Consider the following 22719-nt stretch of genomic DNA (forward strand, 5'->3'; position numbering starts at 1 on the left):
GAAATCGTGTCATCTCTTAGACCTCCCCCTCTCTCCCTCAACAGCCCCTTATCATTATTTATTATAGAATTTTAAAAGAACAAATCGAATAGAAGCCGGCTGCCACTCCATGCAAATTCAACAGATCCTTGCCTAATACACTTCCTTGTCGTTCACCAGCTCAGAGTCGCATACGGAACAGCAGCACCAGCGCGCCCAATGCATTGGGTCAAATGAAACCAAAAAGATGCTCAAATACAAAGCTATGGTAAAAACAAGTAATTCAACAGTGTTTCTTGTTCGAGGGAATCGTATTGACATGCTACAATGTTTGAAGTAGAGATTTTCAAACATATGGGTACTTTTTGACCAATTCCACCCAAAAAAAAAATGAAAAGTTGATTTTTCGAGAGGTCTTTTTTGGCCAAAACGTAGTACCTCAACTTTAGACAGCTGCTAAAATCACAGGATTTGTTCTCATTGTTATCCGAACATTCGTTGGTGAAGGTTGTCTGAATCAACATGACTCGTCGCGTCCCGGCGCAAAACGCCGGCAATATTGCCCTACCTGCGGCTCAAGCAGGCAAAAAAGTGGGAATTTCCAAAAGGAAGGTTGAGGCCTCAACTGATGGCCAAAAACCGGGGATTTCCAAAAGGAAGGTGCTTTTGGAAGTGACATCGAACAGCAAAAAGACGAAAAAGGGCGACGGTACTGTACCGATGGATGAGGAGGAGGAGAACTCTTCGTCCCACGAGGAGCAGCTATTGAAGAACAACAAGTTTGCTGGACTGCCTGACGAGGACCAGGTAGCGGAAGCAAAGGAGAATGAAGTGAAACAGCGAAAGGAGAAACTGCCTCCTTTTTATGTGCGACAATCAGCAGCAACGATCGACTTTCGAGCGGGGCTGGTTGAACTCATCAAGTCTGGGAAAGTCCTTGGCAACATTCGTCTGTGTCAGGACGGATTTAAGGTGCTGGTGCAATCCAGGCAGCACTATCAACTGGTCAAGGATTACTTGACCGAAAACGAGGCGGAGTACTTTACCCATGATGTCGCCATGGATAAGCCGTACAAAATCGTCGTCAGAGGTCTGTACGACATGCCAGTGGAGGAATTAGCTGCCGAGCTAAAAGTTTTGAAACTGGATGTGTTGGCCGTGCACAAAATGAGCCGACGCAACAAAGACATCAAGTACCGTGACCAGCTCTACCTGCTGCATTTGGCTAAGGGATCGACGACGCTTCCTGAGCTGAAGGCAATTCGAGCGGTTTTCAACATTATCGTGTCGTGGGAGCGATACCGACCAGTGCATCGTGACGTCACACAATGCTTCAACTGCCTGGGTTTCGGGCACGGAGGTAAGAACTGCCACCTGAAGCGTCGTTGCGCCAAATGTGGTACCGATGCGCACATCACATCCCAGTGCATCCAAGATTCGCTGGTGAAGTGCCTCAACTGCAACGGTGAGCACTCGTCAACCGACCGAAAGTGCCCCAAGAGAGCTGAGTTCGTGAAAATTCGGCAGCAAGCATCGACGAAGAATCAGCCTCAGCGTCGTAGAACTCCTCCAGCCCTGGTGGAGGAAAATTTTCCACCTCTTCAACCGCGACGCCAGGTCCCAAACTTGGCACCGTTGCCGTTGGATCCCAGGAAGAGAGCTGAGGTGAATCATCCACGGCCGGGTTCCAGCCAGGAGCCGAGACCGCCACCACCGGGCTTCAGCCAGGAGCCAAGACCAACCCAAGAACCAGCAGTTGAGGAAAATGGTAATGATCTTTACACCTCAACCGAACTCCTCAATATTTTCAAACAGATGTCCGCTGCACTGCGTGGATGCAAAACCAAGACCCAGCAGATTGAAGTGCTGACCTCGTTCGTCATCCAGTATGGATCGTAGGTCCCTCAAGCTGCTGAATTGGAACGCTTGCTCCATTAGGAGGAAGAATTTAGAGCTGGTGGATTTTCTTCGCGAGAAGGAGATCGACGTAGCCGCCATCACGGAAACTCATCTGAAGCCCGGTGAAAAAGTTTATCTGCAAAACTACAAGATCGCGACGCAGCTCGATAGGACCACCTCTGGAGGAGGAGGTGTGCTTGTCGCTGTTCATCGTGATCTCAAGCCACGCCGGCTGCCACACTTTAAGCTGGACATCATCGAGGCCGTTGGAGTGGAAATTCCCACTTCGGTTGGCCCAGTACTCTTCATTGCTGCATACTGCCCACGTCAGGTGAATGCCAGAGATGGTTCAGCAGCAAAACTGAAGAGCGATATCCAGAAGCTGACACGGCGGAGCGCAAAGTACATCATCGCTGGTGACCTCAACGCGAAGCATGAAGTTTGGGGCAACAGCAGGAGGAATCGGAACGGAGTGATTCTGCACAACGATCTGCAAAACGGATACTACAACGTTGTGAGTCCGGATCGTCCAACGAGGGTGGCTCGGTCTGGGAATCACTCAATCATCGACTTCTTCATTACCAATATGGCTGAGAACGTGGCTCATCCTGAGGTGTTTGAAGAGTTGAGTTCTGATCACTATCCGGTGGTTGTGGAGGTTGGAGCTTCCGTTACTCCGCAGCGGCAACCAACCCGGAAAGATTACCACAACGTTGACTGGCAGCAGTTTCAGCAAGTGGTCGACAGCAACATCGACTATGATCAACACCCGGAAACTTCTGCCGATATTGATCGTTCGCTGGAGGTGATCCAGCAGGCTATCAACCAAGCAGAGGCTGCCAACGTTCGGGAGGTTCCTGTTAATTTTAAGGTAACTGATATTGACGTAGATACTAAACACTTGATTAGACTTAGGAATGTTTATAGGAGACAATATCAACGGACTGGGGACTATGACAAAAGATTTCAGTGAACAATTTGAACAAAATCATACAAGACCGACTTGACAATATCAGAAATCAAGAATTTTCAAAACATGTAAGCCAGCTTGGGAATTATTCAAAACCATTTTGGAAACTTTCAAAAGTTCTTAAAAACAAACCAAAGCCTATTCCTCCTCTTATTGTTGAGGATTCTCCTTTGATTACATCCGAGGAAAAGGCAAATGCACTTGGGCTTCATTTTGTTAGTTCACATAATCTTGGCGCTTCCATGACCAGCCGTAAAGAAACATCAGTTGCCAATAGTATTTCAACAATCAATGACTCTACCTTTGAATTTCCTGCAGATTCCCATGTTTCTGGTGAGGAAGTCAAAGTTGCAGTTAAACAAATGAAAATATGAAAGCTCCAGGCTTTGATAACATTTTAATCTAGTGTTGAAAAACAGAGTGATCAGTTCTTTCAACATCTAGCCAATATTTTCAATAAATGTTTGCAACTTGGTTACTTCCCCACCAATTGGAAGCTGGGCAAAGTCATACCAATTTTGAAGCCTCAAAAGATCCAACATCGCCAACAAGTTATCGTCCCATTAGTCTTTTGAGTAGTCTGTCCAAACTCTTTGAGAAGGTCATCTATTCAAGGCTTTTGGATTTTACCAACGATAATAATATAATTTTGAATGAGCAGTTTGGCTTCCGAAAGGGACATAATACTGCTCATCAGCTTACGAGAGTAACTAAAATCATCAAGCAGAACAAGCTTGAGTCTAAATCAACTGCTATGGCTTTGTTGGATGTTGAGAAGGCTTTTGACAATGTTTGGCATGATGGTTTGATACATAAACTGTATTTATACGGTTTTCCAATGTATCTTATCAAAATTATCCAGCACTATCTTTCGGAGAGATCGTTCAAGGTTTTTCTGAATGGGATTGCTTCTGGATTATTCAACATTGATGCTGGGGTTCCCCAGGAAGTATTCTTGGCCCACTTCTGTACAATATTTTTACATCTGATTTGCCTACTCTTCCTGGTAATGGTGTGTTGTCACTTTTTGCTGATGACACTGCCGTTATTTATAAGGGTAAAATAACCAGATATTTAGTTGGCCGTCTTCAGAAGGGTCTTGACGTTCTTTCCGAATACTTTGGCGACTGGAAAATTCGCATAAATGCAGCCAAAACTCAAACCATCATTTTTCCACTTTCCAAATCGGCCAGATTTGTCCCAAAGGATGATGTTTTGATTAAAATGAATGATGTTTCGATACCCTGGTCAAAGGAAGTTGTCTATTTAGGTCTCATACTTGACTCGAAACTTTTGTTTCGGCAGCATGTACACGCAAAACAACCAATGCGAATTCTCTGACCATTGGTATCGAAATTTTGAACATCGAATGGTCATAAACGATCATGCACATTCGATGCTCAAAGCGCTTTGACCATCCGATGTTCATCTTGCTTTGAATCGGATTTGACAGTTCGTTTGATTGTGTGCGTGTCGTCACGCGCAGCTTTTTGGCGTTTTCTCTATTCAACGCTGGCGGCGCCACCGTACATGGTCGCTGCTGGGCAGTGCCGCTTTTCGCCACTAGATGGCTCTTTTCAATGTTTTTGTCGCTAGATGGCTCTGTTCGATGGGTATTTTACGTAAACAATTTTTTTGTGAGAATATTAATCAAAACAGATATTTTTATTGCTTTAACATGAAAATTAAACTAAATCAATCTGTTTATATTGAAAACATTACATTTATTTAGTTTAATTTTCAAGTTCAAGCAATAAAAACATCTGTTTTAATTAATATTCCCTACAAAAGGAAATATTCAATAACAAGTTAAAATATGTTTAATTCAGTTTAACAACAAACGTTTTACAATTAATCTTCATTACTCCAGTCATCGGAAAACCACATCCTAGTAGCAGAGTCAGGAAAAAATGCTGCCGCACTGTGACCTTTGGCCGTTCGATTCCAGAGCATAAAAATTTTTCTGACGGCACAGTCGACCGACGGTTTCCATCCGAGTTTCCGCTTCAGATCGACCTCCATCGGTCGGAAGAACCACACTGCAGCAAGCAAGGCGAATTGGCACGAAGGTGTTGGGAAGCTCGTCCGGTTCAGTGTCGGTGACACCCAGGGACTCGATCGGTTCGGTGTCTATGGCGGGGAGGGTTGTCGTCGCTTTAGGTTCCGAGACTGGCACTTCTTGTCGTTGCAACTCGATCGTTTCCTTCTCGCGCTCCTCCAGATACTTGGCGAACGCTTCTAGCTGTTCCGGAGGCATCCGAATGGCAGCGGCCAGGCTTTGGCGGCCGTCCACGGGGACTCGAGCGGATTTTGAACCAGTTCAGAAACTCCTCCAGCGTGCGCCACTTCGGTTTGTGATAGGGCACGGAAACCGAAGCTTCGCGCGCCATCCGCTCGGAGGCCTTGGCGAATATCTAGAAGAGACGGTTGCTATTAGAATCTACTCTAGACATCAAGAAATTAAATTCATACCTTCTTCTTCATCTTCGGAACTCTGCCTAGTCTTGCGACTCTTTTTGTGGTCATGATTCTCCGTTTCGGAGTCACTTCGGGTGGCTCGGAATCGCTGCCGCCACTGCCGCTAGCCTTTGAGCGACTGTCGTCGCTAATTCCAGGTTGAGCTGAAATCAAAATAAATCAACTTTCTAGATCTTTTTACAACAACCTCAAAATACTCACACTGGCCAGCAGATCCTTCGGGTCCTTTTTCTTCTCCATGGCCTGGGACCGCTCCTTCTTCGGGTTGAGCTTCTTTTTGCGCTTTTTTCACCAACCGATTCCTGATCCCTTCTCGAGCTCGAGTCCAAATCCACCAACGACTTGAGCCGGCTCATGGTCTTGTCGATTTCGTCCCCGATGGCGTCGATCGTCTGGTTTTGTTTGGCCAGCTGGTCCGAGTCACTTCCCAACTCAGTAATTAGGTTTCGCCGAGTCGTGACGGTTCTGTCCGCCTCGTCGGAATCGCTGTCGATGATTCGGGACAGCTTTTTGAAGTTGTGGTGCCAGCTGGACTTTTATTTCCGCTGGGTTCCGGATTCTCATCCTCAGAGTCACTTTCGATTAGTCGAGAAATTCTGCTGCGCGGTGGAGTGACCCTCTTCTCTGCTGTTGTTTGTGAAATGGCAGAACTGGGAGATTCCTCCAACTATTTGGGATCCTCACCGGTCTTCGGTTCTTGACCCTCGACAGAATCCTCGATGCACAGCGTGTCACCCTCGTTCAGCTCGCAATCAGAGTTGTACTCCACGGTCATCGGCGATTCCGTCTCGCGATTTTTTGATTCCTCCAGGTCGCTGTTGCTGTTGACTGCTTCGCGAACTTATTTATGTTTCGATCAGCGCTGGTATTTTTTTCGCACTCTTCAGGGGTGTTGGATCTAAACGGGGGAAAAGATTGATATTGTTATATTTTAATGGTTGTTTTTCCTCAACTTACTTCGGATTGCTCGACGTGCACGTGCAATTTCCGCTTCACAAGACACAAACTCTTTGCCCAGCGGGCGGGGGCGCACTGCAACGAATGGCTCGCCAAACTGGCTGCCGGATTGTAAGTGTCGTACTGGGCCGAAATCCAGGCCAGCGCCTACTACGTCAGATACGGCGCGGTGTTCTTGCCTGCCTTCGCGACGACCGCCACCTGTGCCTGCTGGGCCGTTTCACGCACCCGGATTCCCGTACAGCCGGGGCCAGAACGTGAGGACCACTTTTACGACGTCCAGCTCGTACTTGCCGGTCCTAGTTCTTTTTGAGCTTCTTCTTCAGCACGATCTGAAAGGTGTTGTCCAGGTTCGTGGCGATGTCCTTGCCGCCGTGGGTTTCGATCTGGACAAAACTCGGTACTTGCAGCTGTCCAGCGTTGTGAATCCGAACAACGTCGGAACGGTGCTGCCCAACATTTCCGCATTCCGATCACTGCTAGAAGGCTAGAAGGAACAGAGGAAAAAAACAGAATCAACATTGCGAAATCGATAAATCAGGAGAATGGAGAAGGGACCATCCATAAACCACGTGGACACTTTAGGGGGGGGGGTATGGCAATTGTCCACGCTCCATATAAAAAAGTTTTTTTTTGTATGGACAATTGTCCACGATGGGGGGGGGGGGGGGTTGAGATTCCCGAAAAAGTGTCCACGTGGTTTGTGGATGGTCCCGAAGTGGAGAAATTAATTGACTTACTCGGAACTGTAATGCGCCTCACTCGTCGTCGGGAATTGAAAAATAAGCCTCCGGTCAAGATTTTCACCGCTAAGCCCGAATCTACGCCAGCTTTGCTGCACTTCCTCTTCCTTCTTTTAGGCACTTTAAAATGAACAACAACGCGGTACCAAATCGCCAAACCACACTCGGCTTGCTTGGATGGATTAATTTGACGTTTCCTCGTTTAGGAAGAACGAGAAGAATCTTTCGCTACTTTAAAAAAGAAGAGGTAGTCATCGCGTTAGACACGTAAAATACACGAACACCATCAAGCGATGCATTGGTGTGCGTAATGTTTATGGCGAGTTGAACGTTCGATGTTCATAAATGTGAGCATCGGATGGTCAAAGGCGAGTGAGAATCCGATGTTCACCGGAGTTGGTTTGCGTGTAGATAAAATATTGAACAAGTGCAGCATTCTCATCAGGTGTTTGTATCCTTTAATTAACAGAAAATCAAAGCTATCTTTGAAAAATAAGTTAGCAGTTTACAAACAAATAATTTACCCCGTTATTGAGTATGCAGTACCTGTTTGGGAGTGTTGCGCTAGAACTCATAAATTGAAGCTCCAGCGTGTCCAAAACAAGGTACTCAAAATGGTTTTGAATGTTCCTGGCTGGACAAGATCAAGTGAGGTTCATGAATTAGCAGAAGTTAAAATGTTGGATCAGAAGATTCAAGAAAAATGTTTGAAATTCAGGGAAAAATGTGCTATATCTGAATACCCCTTGATTCAAGGATTGGTTTAGTTTATGGTAAGATTAAGTTAGTTTTAGGTTAGGTTATGTTTTCTTAACATTTTTTTCCTCATTGTACCTAGTGTTACAAAAATGATAAATCATATACTTTTAAAGTTATAAAAATGAACAGTGTTTAAATCACGAAAAGCAAACTAAAGCTGAAGAGCCACAGCTGACCACTTATTATGTAAACCAAATGTAATTATTATAAGAAAGATTCAATAAAGTATATTTAATTCAAAAAAAAAATTCAGGATTTGTTCTAGAAACGAGATTCTTTCAGCAAAGTCATCTTAAGGTGTCCATTGCAAAACCCTTTTAACAGAATTTAGTTTCATTGGGAAATACCTGAGGTAAAATCCGTAAAAAAATACTTTGATCAAATCTCACCCCCAGAACAAATGTCACCCCACTGACGGTACAGCGAAATTTTCATATTACTGTTTTGAGGTAGTTTTGATTAAGTGTGATATAAAAGTGCATATTTAATATAATAATTCAAGCAAAATTATGTTACTGAGCCAATGCCGAAGTGTTATCAAACAGCCTATCCAGTTCATTGTTTTGTAAATAAATGTTGTAAATAAGCTGGATATTCAAAGTCCCAGCTTTGTTTCTGCATGGTATTCAACTACTTCAAAGCTTTTACCTTATCGCATTTTTTTCAGTTTTTCAAGTTGCATTTTTTACTTCAATTGAGTGTATATATGTTTGTATGTATGTGTGCATGTTGTCGTATGTGCAAATTTTGGTGTTACATTCGAGTTGAGGCGTGCGGCGTCGGCATCCAGGGGGGGTCGTCCACAAACTACTCTTTATTTCTTTTAGGAACAATTGTCTAATTCTGCACAGCTCAAAATTTGTTGCATAACTATCGTTGAAGTTATTGAATTTTTGAACATGTAAAAAATCCAAAATAACTGTTAAAGATGCACAGAATTTTCACGTTTTTTTTTTGTACCATCCCCTCAACCATGCCTCGTAGGAGTTGCACGAAGAAAAAACGGCAAACTTATAGCACGCGAGGCGACACCTTAACGTCTCTTCGGCAAGAAGCGAGGCTGTTCAGTCTACCGGAGTTAACAAGCCAGCCATCCAGCCAGACAACGAGCCAGCGAGTCTGAGGTCTCTCTTCGGTTGGAGGAACTCGTCAAAAGTAAGAGTATTATCATCAGTGCTCGCTAGTCCATTGAGGTCTTTTGAAGTGTTTGGTGGTGTGTCGCGTGAGCTCTCTCGTACTCATGCGCCGATAGTGTACGCAGTGATATTGTGCGTGGGATAATCTTCTAAGTAGTGTATCTTATCGGAAGCTAAGCCTATAGTGTAAACATGAACCGTTTTGTAGCCGTTGGTCTGCTGCTGGCTGTTAGTGCACGTGAGTATCCTTTTTACACATTGGTTCAATGTAATTTATGACTGATGATTTTTTTTTTGTAAATTTTCTTTAAAAGTGTTTGAATACAAATGTGTCCATATTTTCTAAAATTTAATCAATAGTCCTGAGTTTATCACGGTTGCTCGGTATTTCAACGTTTCTCACCCACTTAAAAATTGCATCATGTGGGATTTTCCAGTTTTTCAGTTATGTTAAGTCAGCAAACTGACAAAACCAAAACCAGCTATGAAAAGAGGAAGTCACTTATTTCCATCTTTTTCTTGTTTGCACAAAACCGCATTCATCTCGCAGCTTTGTGCACTAATGGATGAGTGTGCAGCAGCCGTGTTAATTTGGCACAGTAATGCACATATGGGTGCGTCTTTGGTGCAAGCATTCGATGTACTTTTACTTTCGTGCACGGTTCGGGTTGGTCTGCCACATGTGCATGAACGTTGGCTGCAAGTCTGGGCGGCCCACTTTATTACATCACACGAAATGGAGTCTGCAGCAGACCGGCCAACCAGCAACAGCAGCAGCACTAAATACATCAGCGGTCTGAGCAGCACGTTTACAAAAATATATATTGAACCGGGACAGGCCGCGCAGAAAGCAGGCTAACAAAATATGCCGTAAAAAAGTTTGGAAAATTACATAAGTCTCTTGTTTACGCACATGATACTCACACACACAACGCTCACAACAATGAGGCCGCCTCCACCGCAGAAGCTGAAAAATTCACAAATAGCGGCCGGTTGCAATAATTTTAGCAATACTAATTTGCGCTGCTTGTTCGCACCTTTTTTCATAACATACCGCAACGTGAGATGATCGATGGAATGCAATATTTGGTCGTAAACTATTGTTTGCAAAATCGCTGGTTGTTTTAAACAATCGGTAAATTTTGTTTAGACATACCCTGGGCTTATGGCGTCCTTGGCCAAGTCAAAGCTGAGGGAATCTTTTAGTCAATCATATATTTATTATGTACTAAGAGCTCTTACTAAAAATCCGAGTCCAATGCTTTTGAACAGTTTGTACACCTCGAAACCACACTGAAAAAACCAACATAGCAAACTTAAATGTTTTTCACGTGAACTTCTCCAAAACCAACACGATAACTTCACGTGCTTTTCCTTTGACTCTCACATGCTTTACAGGTCAAATGAATGTGAAAATCATTCAGCTCCAGCTGATCGTTGGCAAAAAAGAATTCACTCATTTTTCGCATTGTTTTCACGTGAGCTACAAATGAATTTCATTTAGATTTGCCCCAATCGGCTTGTGTTTTGGTTTTGAAGTGAAAGTCACGTGAGATTCAAATGAATTGGACTTTGATTTGCCCCAATCGACTTGTTCTTTGATTTTGAAGTGAAATTCACGTTAGAAACACATGTGTTGGTATCGAAAGCTGAGCCTCGAGAAATAGCCAATCAGTTGATAAAACAAGATGGCAATTTTCAAGAGCTCAAAGTTCGAGCTCTCAGTTTTAAATTAAGTTTATTGCAATTAGATTGCAACTTGAATGAAATTGAAAAATAACTGATCATGAACTGTGGTAAGCATTAACAAAACTATAATTTATATTAATTCCATTATGTTAACCCCATGTTCTGTCACTTTTATAGGCAATCATGATTCGGCAGCCTCAAGGGCAGCCTTCAAAATACTTTCTGGATGCCGATGTGAAATCCTCCGAACATTTTAGCTGTCCGGGGGCCTCACCGGATTTTGCAGGAAGATGTGACCTTTGTTGGGCGGATAAACATCAACAAAAATCTCTGTGTAAGATTCGCGTGTGCAAAATGTTGTGATGTGAAAAAATAAGTGTTGTATATATTTGAAGAAAATAGAAAATAAAAATAAATATATAAGAAATAAAAATTTAAAAAAAAATAATATTTATTTCTATAATTTTTGATTAAATCTAACGAACAAATCACTTGAAAATCAATGGAATTTCATTTGGCACTCACAAGAGCTTCATTGCATATTCAAGTGAGTAGTCACGTTAATTTCACGTGTTTTTCATTTGAATTTAACGCGTCGCGCGATGGATTCTTTTGAAGTGATTTACACATGAGATTCACATGTTAAATCGTATGGGGCGGATTCATGTGGAAAACATGTGATAATTCTATGTGCCTTTCTTTCAGTGCAGTTCGTTTTTCGGTACACTCATCTTAATTTTTCTATAACTTCCAAATAATGTCACACCTAAGCAAAAAGTAACATCATGCTTCGAATTCCCGGACGCTTCGAAATCCGGATACCTCATCTTATTTTATCATATTAGTTGGTCATTACTAAACATAAAAAATTAAAAAATAAAACTGTGTTATTTGATGAATTTTAACATTCATTTCAAATTAATGTGTAAGCAAAAGTCAATGTCAAAACAATAAAAAAATAAAATGAGTAAGCTTAAAATGTGAAACATTTTATAGGCTGTATAGGACAACGGAAAGCAAAGATAAAATGAGTGATTCTGAATTCTGTAAATTCCAGCAAACTGTTACACAAAATATCGATTTCGCGGTTAACAGCTTGTTTGAGACCTAAAGAATACCGTTCACTACAATTTCAGTCCAAGTTTGAGCGATTCATAATTTTAACGAGTATCCGAAATTCGAAGCACAATAAGTCATTTTAATTTTGAAATTCTGATAACATAAATGTTAGAGAAGACATATTTTATTCGGCTCCCCTGCCATTAACATTTACACACAAAATCTTCTGTAATATTTTTGCTTTAAGAAAAATGTAATTACTAAAGCCGACCCAGGTAGGAAAATGGTAGCTATTTGACACGTGGCGTCGCGGTGTCCATCAAGCATTCATAGCATGCTAAGGAAAATTTGATGCTTTTCTGGGGAAAACCGTTGGTTCCGAAAACCCCAGATGTATTGCCGTTGAGCTCGATAGGGGATGAACGAATCGACCTAGTCTCTTAGGGAAAGTTGTTCTCCAGACGATTACGCTCATTTCTGGCCATCCTAGAAGTTTTTACATGTTTTCCCCAGGCCTGTAGGAGCGAGTGAACGAAAATTCAAAATTTTCCACAGTAAATCCCATGTAAACTTGCACTCGCTTGAGACAAGCCAGTTTTCAACCAAATGAGCTGAAATTTGGCGTGAGAGTCCCTATGGGTACGCCTACAAGGGGAACCACACCAGAACTTGATCTGAGAACTTTTCAAAATCCGTACCCACCCTAATGTACAGTCCCACGAAAAGTTTTTTTTACGAAAAAAAAACATTCTGTCAATACCTCGATATTTTCAAAACTGATCATTGGAAAGCAACTGTACGCCTGTAAAATGCATTTTAAAACACTTTTATCATCCAAATGTTGAAACCTAGGCTTGTAATTTAAATTTTTATATATTTTTTATTTTTTTTTGTAAATATTCAAACAGCTGTAACTTTTGAGTGAATTTTCTGATCAATTTGGTGTCTTCGGCAAAGTTGTAGGTATTGTTGAGGACTTTTGAGAAAAAATAGGTACACGGAAAAAAAAAATTGCAGATTTTTTTATCAACATTTTTTTAATAAAACTCACATTCCCAAAATACGATTTTTTTTATTTTCGAGATTTTTTGATATGTTTTAGGGGACAAAAATCCGCAACTTTTGAGATAAAGAGAAACATGGTCAAAAAATCTGCCGCCGAGTTATGAATTTTTGAAAAAATAGTGATTTTTGGAAAAAATTGAAGTTTCATGCAAAAACAAGTTTGACATTACTTTTTAATGCAAAATTGAATTGTGACCATTTCTAAAAATATTTTTTTTGAAAAGTTCAGAAAATTTGCTATAAAATTGTCTAAGAGACATTGAAGATTGGACCTCGGGTTGCTGAGATAGAGTCGCTTTAAGAAAAAGAAACACGAAAATTGAAGTTTTCTAAATCTCACCAAAACAACCCACCTTTTTCTAATGACGATATCTCAGCAATTAATGGCCCGATTTTCAATGTTAATATATGAAACATTCGTGAAATTCCGATCTTTTCGAAAAAAATATTTTAAAATTTTTTAAATCAAGACTAACATTTTAAAAAAGCCAAATATTGAATATTACGCCCATTTAAAATGCTAGTCTTTATTTAAAAGTTTTCAAAATGTTTTTTTCCGAAAAGATCGGAAAATTTCACGAATGTTTCATGTATTAACATTGAAAATCGGACTATTAATTGCTGAGATATCGTCATTAGAAAATGGTGGGATGATTGGGTGAGACTTAGAAAACTTCAATTTTCGTGTTTCTTTTTCTTTAAGCCGCTGTATTTCAGCAACCAGAGGTCCAATCTTCAATGTCTCTTAGACAATTTTACAGCAAATTTTCTGAACTTTTCAAAAAATATATTTTTAGAAATGGTCACTCATGGTCACTATTTTTAAAAATTGAAAAACTGCAAATATTTCGCAAAAATCAAACCTTCGGTGGCTATATCTTGAACACGAAGCCCTTTATCAAAAAATCTGTAAAGTACTTTTCGATTGCAAATTCAATTTTGCATTAAAAAGTAATGCATAAGCATAAAAAAGCATAAAACTTCGATTTTTTTCCAAAAATCACTATTTTTTCAAAAATTCATAACTCGGCGGCAGATTTTTTGACCATGTTTCTCTATGGCTCAAAAGTTGCGGATTGTTGTTCCCTAAAACATATCAAAAAATCTCGAAAATCAAAAAATATGTATTTTGGGAAATTGAGTTTTAGTAAAAAAAAGTTGATAAAAAAATCTGCAAATTTTTTTTCCGTGTGCCTATTTTTTTCAAAAGTCCTCAACAATACCTACAACTTTGCCGAAGACACCAAATTGATCAGAAAATTCACTCAAAAGTTACAGCTGTTCGAATATTTACATACCATTTTTGTATGGACAGCTGCCAAAATTATATGGAGACTTGTATGGGTGAACCAATGACACAAAATAGCATATTTGGTCATAGGGAAGGCCCCCACAAAGTTTGAGCCAAATAAAAAAAAAACAAATAAAATCCATTTCCGGTTTGGTTAGAGAATTGCTCATTTCAAAATAAGATAAAAATATTTTTATGTTTTTCATATAAAAGCAAGAGAACTTTTGATTTTTGCATTTTTCAAATATGCAAAATTCAAAAATCTGGCATCGTCATGCACACGGGAGGTCTTGTGAGTCTTCTCCCCAATTTTAGCCAATTTGGTCCATCCTATCTTAAGAAAAAAAATGTTTATGTTTATTTAATGTCACAAAGTTTGACAGCTTGCTTTGCGCATTGCAAAATTTTGTGCTTAAATCGCCTCTTACTCAGTTTAATAATGAAAAAAAAGATGAAAGATGAGTGATCATCTTTCAAGTGGATTTAATAAATTTAGTTTTATGTTCTGCTTTGGCCAACTGGGGAAATCGGGACTGAAGTCTGAATAGTATAATATATATTTTTTTCAATTTTTAAAATCCTTAGTATTCAAAAATGTTGTCTTTTAAAAAAATTGAGAGATAAATAAAAAAATATTTAAAGCACTAGGATCTTTGAGAATCTGTAAACTCAAATTTCAACAATTTTCACTAATAAGCCAAATTAATTTTAGCATTAGCATTAGCATTAGCAATAAAGGTCGCACAACGCTTATCTTGCTGTTTAACTGTAATTAAACGTATGATAGCACTAGACTCTCATCCGGTTACAATATTCCAACACGGGAGATACCATGTTTTCCTCTTTAGATGAGCGTGTAATACTATCCAGTAAGATAAGGGGCTCCTGGCCGGTACCTTGCTAACCTCGGGGATTGGAAGGTATGTTAGTAAACATCTATATAGAATGCGCAGAGATCTCTACGTCACCTAGTGGTATAGATGTTTGTAGGGAGGTTTTGGACTCAATGTTAGTAAATTGAACGTTTGTTTTTTTTTAACACCACCACCACCACCACCAAAACCATACCATCACCACATTACATTACATTACATTACATTACATTACATTACATTACATTACATTACATTACATTACATTACATTACATTACAAAACGAACACAACAATAAAACCATCTTCCTGGCCCTGCTGCCCACACGATACTGACGCGCAATAATATTAATTACCACAATGACCCCCCACATGACTCGAACATGAACACGAACATAGCACAAAGAGAACACCACAAAAATCCACATTCCCATCACCACTGCTTGCACGATACTGACGCGCAATATTCACTAATAAGCCAAATTAATGCTGATTTATGCCGAATAAAATTTTGAATTCTTTTTAATTTCTATCGGTTTTGGTAAAATCCCGGGATTTTTGTCCCGGGAATTTCCGGGATGGACGCACTAAGCAGAGGGTTAAATAAGTATTGCACAAAATGTCAATAGATATGCATTTGAACTTGTTTACTATGTTATGGGTATAATTTACAAAATTCATTTCTTATAACAACAATATAACAACAAAATTCATTTCTTCAAGGCTTACCAAAAAGTTTACCAAAAAATCAACAAATTTTGTAAATGTTCCAAAAAGTTTTTTTTTAAGTTTATTGTTTTAGAAATGACATTAAAAATAAATATTTCATGAACTAATTATGTGAGATAGGCACCCTATTTTTGAAACTTTTACCGGTTCATAATAGATGCCTTTGTGCTCTCTTGTACTTAGCTTACCTGTATTCCTATGTAGTTTGCATTGGAGAGCACAAAGGCAACAACTTTTCAGCCAAACTATAACACCAAAGATCACCAAATAAAAACTGTAACAGTTGAAAATTTGGTAATTTAGAGTAATCTTAAAAAAATGTTTTTAAGTTTCAAAATTCAATCATTCATTTTTGGAAAATTATGTGATTTACAATTAAGGGAGATTACAAAAAAAATAATAAAAGTGCTGAACATTTGATTTCCGTTACAAATTTTAAAAGCATATGTTATTCATAATTTAAATACCTCCTGACAGAAGATTATCGATCGAAAGGAATAGATAATAATATTCAGGTCCATTTTAATATACTAAAGTTGAATGAATATTCTTCCACTGCACTCGCTCGATCAAATCGTTGTAAAACAATTTTACTGCTGAATTATTGAGAAGCTATGAATGGTACAATTTTATGATATAACGGATCTCAATGCGGACAATGGCTTCGAAGTAGGTTCACCACTAACGGAATAACGACGAACGTGTCCCGCGTCTCTTATTCAATCCGGCACCAAAAGACTGTACCCAGTGTTGACCAGTCAAGTTCAAAGCCTACTTTGCATTCATCACCAGTCGGAAACGGGCCACGACGACGCTAATGTATTCCCCGGGCAGAACAATTACTCATCAGCCTACTGTGTTATCTTTTAGTATGGAGCTTCTTCGCGTTGGAGAATCTTTGATGATTTAGCCATGAAACACTTTTCTACTAACCATTCAAAAAGGTGCTCCGTCATGCGCATCAGTGAAGAATTACTCAGTTGACCGAAATCAAAGCACTTGCCATGGGTTGTATGCTAAGGGGTGTTTTTTTTTTCAAACCTAATTTAAAACTTCGAATTAAAGTAATGTTAAAAATAATCAATGTAAGACGAAACAGCTCTGAACATTGTTTGACACACCATCAATCTCAATTTCGATCAACAAAAATAATTTCACATGACCTACTCGATCAAACTTACATTGCGTAATCAATCTCTTGACGCATAAATTATCGTGTGACCCGATCCAGTTGGCCTTGTGGCAAGTATAACGTGAGTCCTGTCTCAAAGAAGAAACCACAGATTACTGTGGTTGTTCGGAGCCAGAAATAATAGTTTCGACCACATGCAACAACAGCGCAGACCAAAAATATGGCTGATAATTTCTGGTATCAACACTAGACAACGACTTTTTGAAAGTTGTTTCTCAACGTCTGGGTGGCCGACTATAAAGGACAAACTGAATCGTAGCAAATTATGAAGGCTAAAGGGTGGAGCCCTGCAAAATACGATCCTGTAAGTTGCGTCATTAAAAAAGAGCATCACAAGGGCAGGGGATAAATCAACCAAAGCATACAGAAACTGAATCATGGGAAAATTTACACAAGAGTTGTTACGTAGTTACATTCTGTTATCCCTTTTCAAAACGAAAAAAATACTTCGCATCAAAATTGACATAAGGATTTAGGTCAATATCTTAAAAAAACTAAAAAGGGAAAAATATCTTTGGAAAATCCTAAAATCAATTAATTTTTCAAAATTATTTCTTATTTCCTTGGATTGAGATATGGGACTAAAATTACAATTTAAGCCAGTTTCACGAAATCCAAAGCTGGATCGAGATAATTTATCTTATCTCATGATAATAGAACAGGTAAATTATTTTCCTAAATTAAATAGGAGATTACATCATACTAATAATTTAGTTTTATTTAAAAGTTGATTATTTGACGACATCCGTTTTGGCATGGCAAGTTTATTTTCATTCGCTAGAATTCAAGTTATTTCGACCATAAAGAAGGCAATTAAGATAATCGTCATTTCGATGAATGGCGTAGAAATAGCACGGTTCACCTTTACAGTTGATCAACATTATCACAAAATTCACATTGGTTCGCTCGTTTCCAAGGTTAGACAGGTGCTATTATCTCGGAAAACCGGCTCGAGAAGCGTCAGCCTATTCTTGAAAACTTCAGTGCCACATTTCTTTGCATCTTGCACTCTTATGTGATCCAAGGTGATTTTGAATGTGGGTTTTGGAATCATATTCATTATTTAAAAATAACACAAAAATCTTTGGACTTCTTATAGATGCTCAGCAGTTCAAATGTCCTTCCAAGGACGGCCAGTACGAGGATCCGATCCAGTGTGACAAGTACTACGAATGCTATGATGGACGTGCCACGGAAAACTGTGCCCTGATGGTCTTGTGTTTGATCCAACGATCAGGAAGATCAACAAGTGCGACCAGCCCTTCAACGTTGATTGTGGCGATCGAGTAGAGTTGCGTAAGTTTTGAAAAAAAAAAGTAATAAGTATCAATTATGACCAACTTTTTATATGTTACAGAACAACCCAAGGGAAATAGCTTGTGCCCACGAAAGAACGGATTCTTTGCCCATCCAGATGCGGCCGTGTGCAACGTGTTCTACAATTGCATCGAAGGAGAGGCCAACGAAATTACTTGCACTTCTGGACTCCACTTTGACGAATACACGGGAACCTGCGTGTGGCCAAACGATGCCGGACGCCAAGGATGCAACCCTGGAACCAACAGTAAGTTCATACAATTTCTAGCTTGCAACATTTCATTTCATTCTTGTACAATTAACAGAGAAACTAAAGGACGGATTCACCTGCCCAAAAGAACAAAAGACTGACGAGGCCGGCCAGTCCGTGGCGCATCCCAAGTACGCTCACCCAACAGATTGCCAGCGATTCTACGTTTGTCTGAACGGAGTTGAGCCACGTGACCTTGGTTGCCAGGCTGGTGAAGTGTATAACGAGGAAACCGAGCGATGCGATGCACCGGAAAATGTTCCTGGGTGGTGAGTAGCTGAGACAAGTTCAAAACATGGTACAGCTTATTTAATCATGTTTCTATTCTTGTATTTTAGTGAGGATTGGTACAAAGACAGTGATGAAAAGAAGCACTAAATCACGTCGCAGATCGATGATATCTCATTTATCATTTTTTGATCACTCATAAGACTACATAATGTAAAATTATTTGGAATTAGTTAACTTAATAAACGACTGTTTTAACTAAAGGGCTTAGTTTTATTTGTTTCTGACAGGACTGCCGAGTTGGACCGAGCCACGTAGCCACCGTTTCAGGCCAACACAACTGAAGATCGATTCTTTTCTTGGTTTGATTGCTTAATAAGGGAAGGTAGTGATCATCATAATCACGAGCGACCTATGGAATGTTTCAATTAACCTTAACATGTGAGCAGTTCTCTCAGATTTCGGTCATTCGATTTTTTTTTGTATTTTTTAATCCGACTGAAACTTTTTAGGTGGCTTCGGTATGCCCAAAGAAGCCATTTTGCATCATTAGTTTGTCCATATAATTTTCCATACAAATTTGGAAGCTGTCCATACAAAAATGATGTATGAAAATTCAAAAATCTGTATCTTTCGAAGGATTTTTTTGATCGGTTTGGTGTCTTCGACAAAGTTGTAGGTATGGATACGGACTACACTGGAAAAAAATGTTACTCGGTAAAAAAATGTTGGTGATTTTTTATTTAACTTTTTGTCACTAAAAATTGATTTGCAAAAAAACGCTATTTTTATTTTTTTTCATTATGGGTCATTCCATCTGAAGCGGAACAGCATTTGAAAATTACCATCTCCGATTCTGCTCAAATTTGGCAGTGACGAGACCGGCGAGACTATCAAAACATGCAAAAATCCCGAATTTCATCCAAATCGGCTACCCCCTCCATTTTTGTACCCTCCCAAAAAATCGACTTTTTGGCGATTTTTGAGCGAACCCTCTATCTTCAAACGACGATAACTCAGGAACCACACATCTTAGAGTCAATTTTGAACGGTCTTAGACACAATTTTGAAGGAAATCGGATGTAGATTCCATTTCCGTGATCAAAATTTAGATTAAAATATGTTTTCTACCTGTATTGCGCAATTGAAAACATTAAATGGCTGTATCTCAAAACAGCCCTATTTATTTTTTAAATTTGACTTCACCATCGTATTCCCCGTCCAATTTTACATAAGAATCACTTATCGGCAAAACGGAATGTGTTTCGTTCCAGAGATATCGAATTTTCAAGTTTTGAGTATTTGAGATTACCTAAATTAGCTACACTCACCGCATATGCTAGAAGCACTCAGTCGTGCTGATCAATAATTACTACCTGGTGTTCTGTAAGATGAATTATTTTTATAATTTTATACGATATTGAGATAATCAATACCTTGAACAATCTGTTGGGTAATTTTGAATGCACTGTTTTTCCTGATCACAGTGTCATTGAACCATATTAAGTAAAATTTGAACTTTTAATATGTATTTGCAAAAAAAAAAAAAAACATTTTTCTATTGTTTTCATATTTTTCCTAAATCTTCATTCCTTCCCACTTAATCAAATTATTTCTTTTATTTGAAGCGAGAACAAATGTAGAGCTGGCTGTAGTAGATGAAATAATTCTCATGGGTTCTAGAACTTTTGCCATGTGCGGTGCGAAATAGTGCCAATCAGCAAAAACCCCAAAATCTGATTTGAAAGATTGATCATATTAAAGCGATTTTTATATTGTGAGCCAGTTTCATCTGAATAACTGATGTTTTCTTTCAATTCTGGTACATTTTATTTCAAAAACAAAACCATATACTTCTGATACATGTGGACAGTACCTGTATCGTCTTCCAAGATTTCGAAATGGTTGACAAACAAAAAAAAAGATTATTGTTCGGACGGTGTCGAAATCAACACCACTGAAGTTGATCTTAATCAGATAATAAATCAGATTAATCTTTGTGATTTTCCTACATTTTTCAGTTTTATACTTTTCAGAAATCCTCCTCCTTAATCATGCTTCACGAGAGTTTTATTCATGCTGATTCATAATTTTTAACACGATAATGTATCGTAAACTTTTTCTAACGTGTTACTTACAAGATCAATTGCAATTTCCTGCTAGCACTGCGGGAATTTCATTCTACCCTGTATTGCGTGTCGTTCTTGCTCTGTCCTGTGGGCTAGCACACAAGTTCACCGTATACTATGTCTTTTTTTTAATTTAAGATTATACAGCAGTTTCCTACAGTGGTGTACATTCATTTTTTGCCTAATTTGCTAATGATTATTTCGGATGAAATCTTATTTCAATAAATACACAGGTAGCAGTTATTGATCAGCGCGCCCGAGTGCTTCTAGCAGATGGGGCAGATAAAGCAAATACAGGTAATCTCGATGGAGGTAAAATTCGATATCTCTGGAACGAAACATATACCTTTCTTTCAATAAGTTATTCTTATGTAAAATCGGACGGGGAATGCGATGGTGAGGTCAAATTTAAAAAATAAATAGAGCTGTTTTTAGATACGGCCATTTAAAGTTTTCAATTGCGCAATACGAATAGAAAAAAATATTTTAATCTAAATTTTGATCACGGAAATGGAATCTACGTCCGATTTCCTTCAAAATTGAGTCTAAGACCGACCCTCTAAGATGTGTGGTTCCTGAGTTATCGTCGTTTGAAGATAGAGGTTTCGCTCAAAAATCGCCAAAAGTCGATTTTTTGGGAGAGTACAAAAATGGAGGGGGTGGTCCGATTTGGATGAAAAATTCGGGATTTTTGCATGTTTTGATAGTCTCAAAAGCTCTGCCAAATTTGAGCAGAATCGGAGATGGTAATTTTCAAATTTGCATTTTTTCTTGCACACTTCAAGTGGAATGACCCTTTTTTGGTATGTTTTAGAGGACATCAAATGCCAACTTTTCAGAAATTTCCAGGTTGTGCAAAAAATCTTTGACCGAGTAATGAATTTTTAAATTAATACTGATTTTTTAAAAAAATCGAAATATTGGTCGCAAAATTTTTTCAACTTAATTTTTCGATGTACAATCAAATTTGCATCAAAAAGTACTTTAGAGAAATTTTGATAATTTGATTTTCAACTTAATTTTTCGATGTACAATCAAATTTGCAATCAAAAAGTACTTTAGAGAAATTTTGATAAAGTTCCCCGTTTTCAAGTTATACACTAAAACCCCCGATTACGCTCAGGCGTTACGCTTTGTATTTCGTCGATTTCTCTGAAACGACGCAACATTTTTGCAATCTTTTTAAAGCAATTTATACGTCTTGTGCAGATCTACAAACTGATTTCAAAAGATTGTAGAAACATTACACTGTTTTCGAGAAATCAACCTAACAAAAAGCGTAACGCCTGAGCGTAATCGGGGGTTTTAGTGTAGCCATTTTTAGGAGATTTTTTTTTGAAAAAAGTCACATTTTTTTAATTTTTAACAATTAGTGCACATGTTTACCCACCTTTAAAAAATATATTTTTGAAAAGATGAGAAAATTCTCTATATTTTTTCAATTTTGAACTTTGTTGATACGACCTTTAGTTGCTGAGATATTGCCATGCAAAGGTTTGAAAACAGGAATATTAATGTTTTCTAAGTCTCACCTAAAAAACCCACCATTTTCTAACGTCGTTATCTCAGCAACTAATGGTCCGATTTACTACCTATAATATTATATGAAACATTCGTGAAATTTTCCGATCTCTTCGAAAAAAATTAAAAAAAATAAAATCAAGACTAACATTTTAAAAGGGCGTAATATTGCATGTTTGGCAGCTGAGGGATAGGTTGTTTTGAAAATTTAATCTAGATATAGAATTTCCAAAGTTATATAAACTTTTATACTAAGTAATCATGAATATCCCGAGCAGACGGGAATAACTTGAGAATATTTTTTTTTTGATATTTGAAAATACTAGGCCCATAACATTTTATCACGGACGATCATCGTCCGTGTATCGTGTCTTGAAAATCGGTTTGAAATGTTTTGTAAAATACTTGAATAAAGATGCACAACAACGCAAGAATTGTTTTTTCGTAAAGAAGATT

The 22719-nt window shown here is 38.7% G+C and overlaps 1 long non-coding RNA gene and 1 pseudogene across 2 annotated transcripts; one reads left to right on the plus strand and one right to left on the minus strand.

The window, feature by feature from the left end:
- Positions 1-5520: 5520 nt before the first annotated feature.
- LOC119765141 lies at positions 5521-7247 on the minus strand. Its single transcript, XR_005276521.1, has 3 exons — positions 7024-7247; positions 6284-6770; positions 5521-6224 (listed from the first exon to the last, which is right to left on the minus strand). It is a non-coding gene; the product is annotated as an uncharacterized LOC119765141 (long non-coding RNA).
- A 1645-nt stretch (positions 7248-8892) lies between these two features.
- LOC6031439 lies at positions 8893-18876 on the plus strand (annotated as a pseudogene). The gene is made up of 5 exons (XR_005276648.1): positions 8893-9159; positions 17918-18114; positions 18176-18382; positions 18441-18654; positions 18724-18876. The product of XR_005276648.1 is annotated as a protein obstructor-E (transcript).
- Positions 18877-22719: the final 3843 nt, after the last annotated feature.

The sequence above is a fragment of the Culex quinquefasciatus genome, chromosome 1, assembly GCF_015732765.1.
Source record: "Culex quinquefasciatus strain JHB chromosome 1, VPISU_Cqui_1.0_pri_paternal, whole genome shotgun sequence".
NCBI lineage: Eukaryota > Metazoa > Arthropoda > Insecta > Diptera > Culicidae > Culex > Culex quinquefasciatus.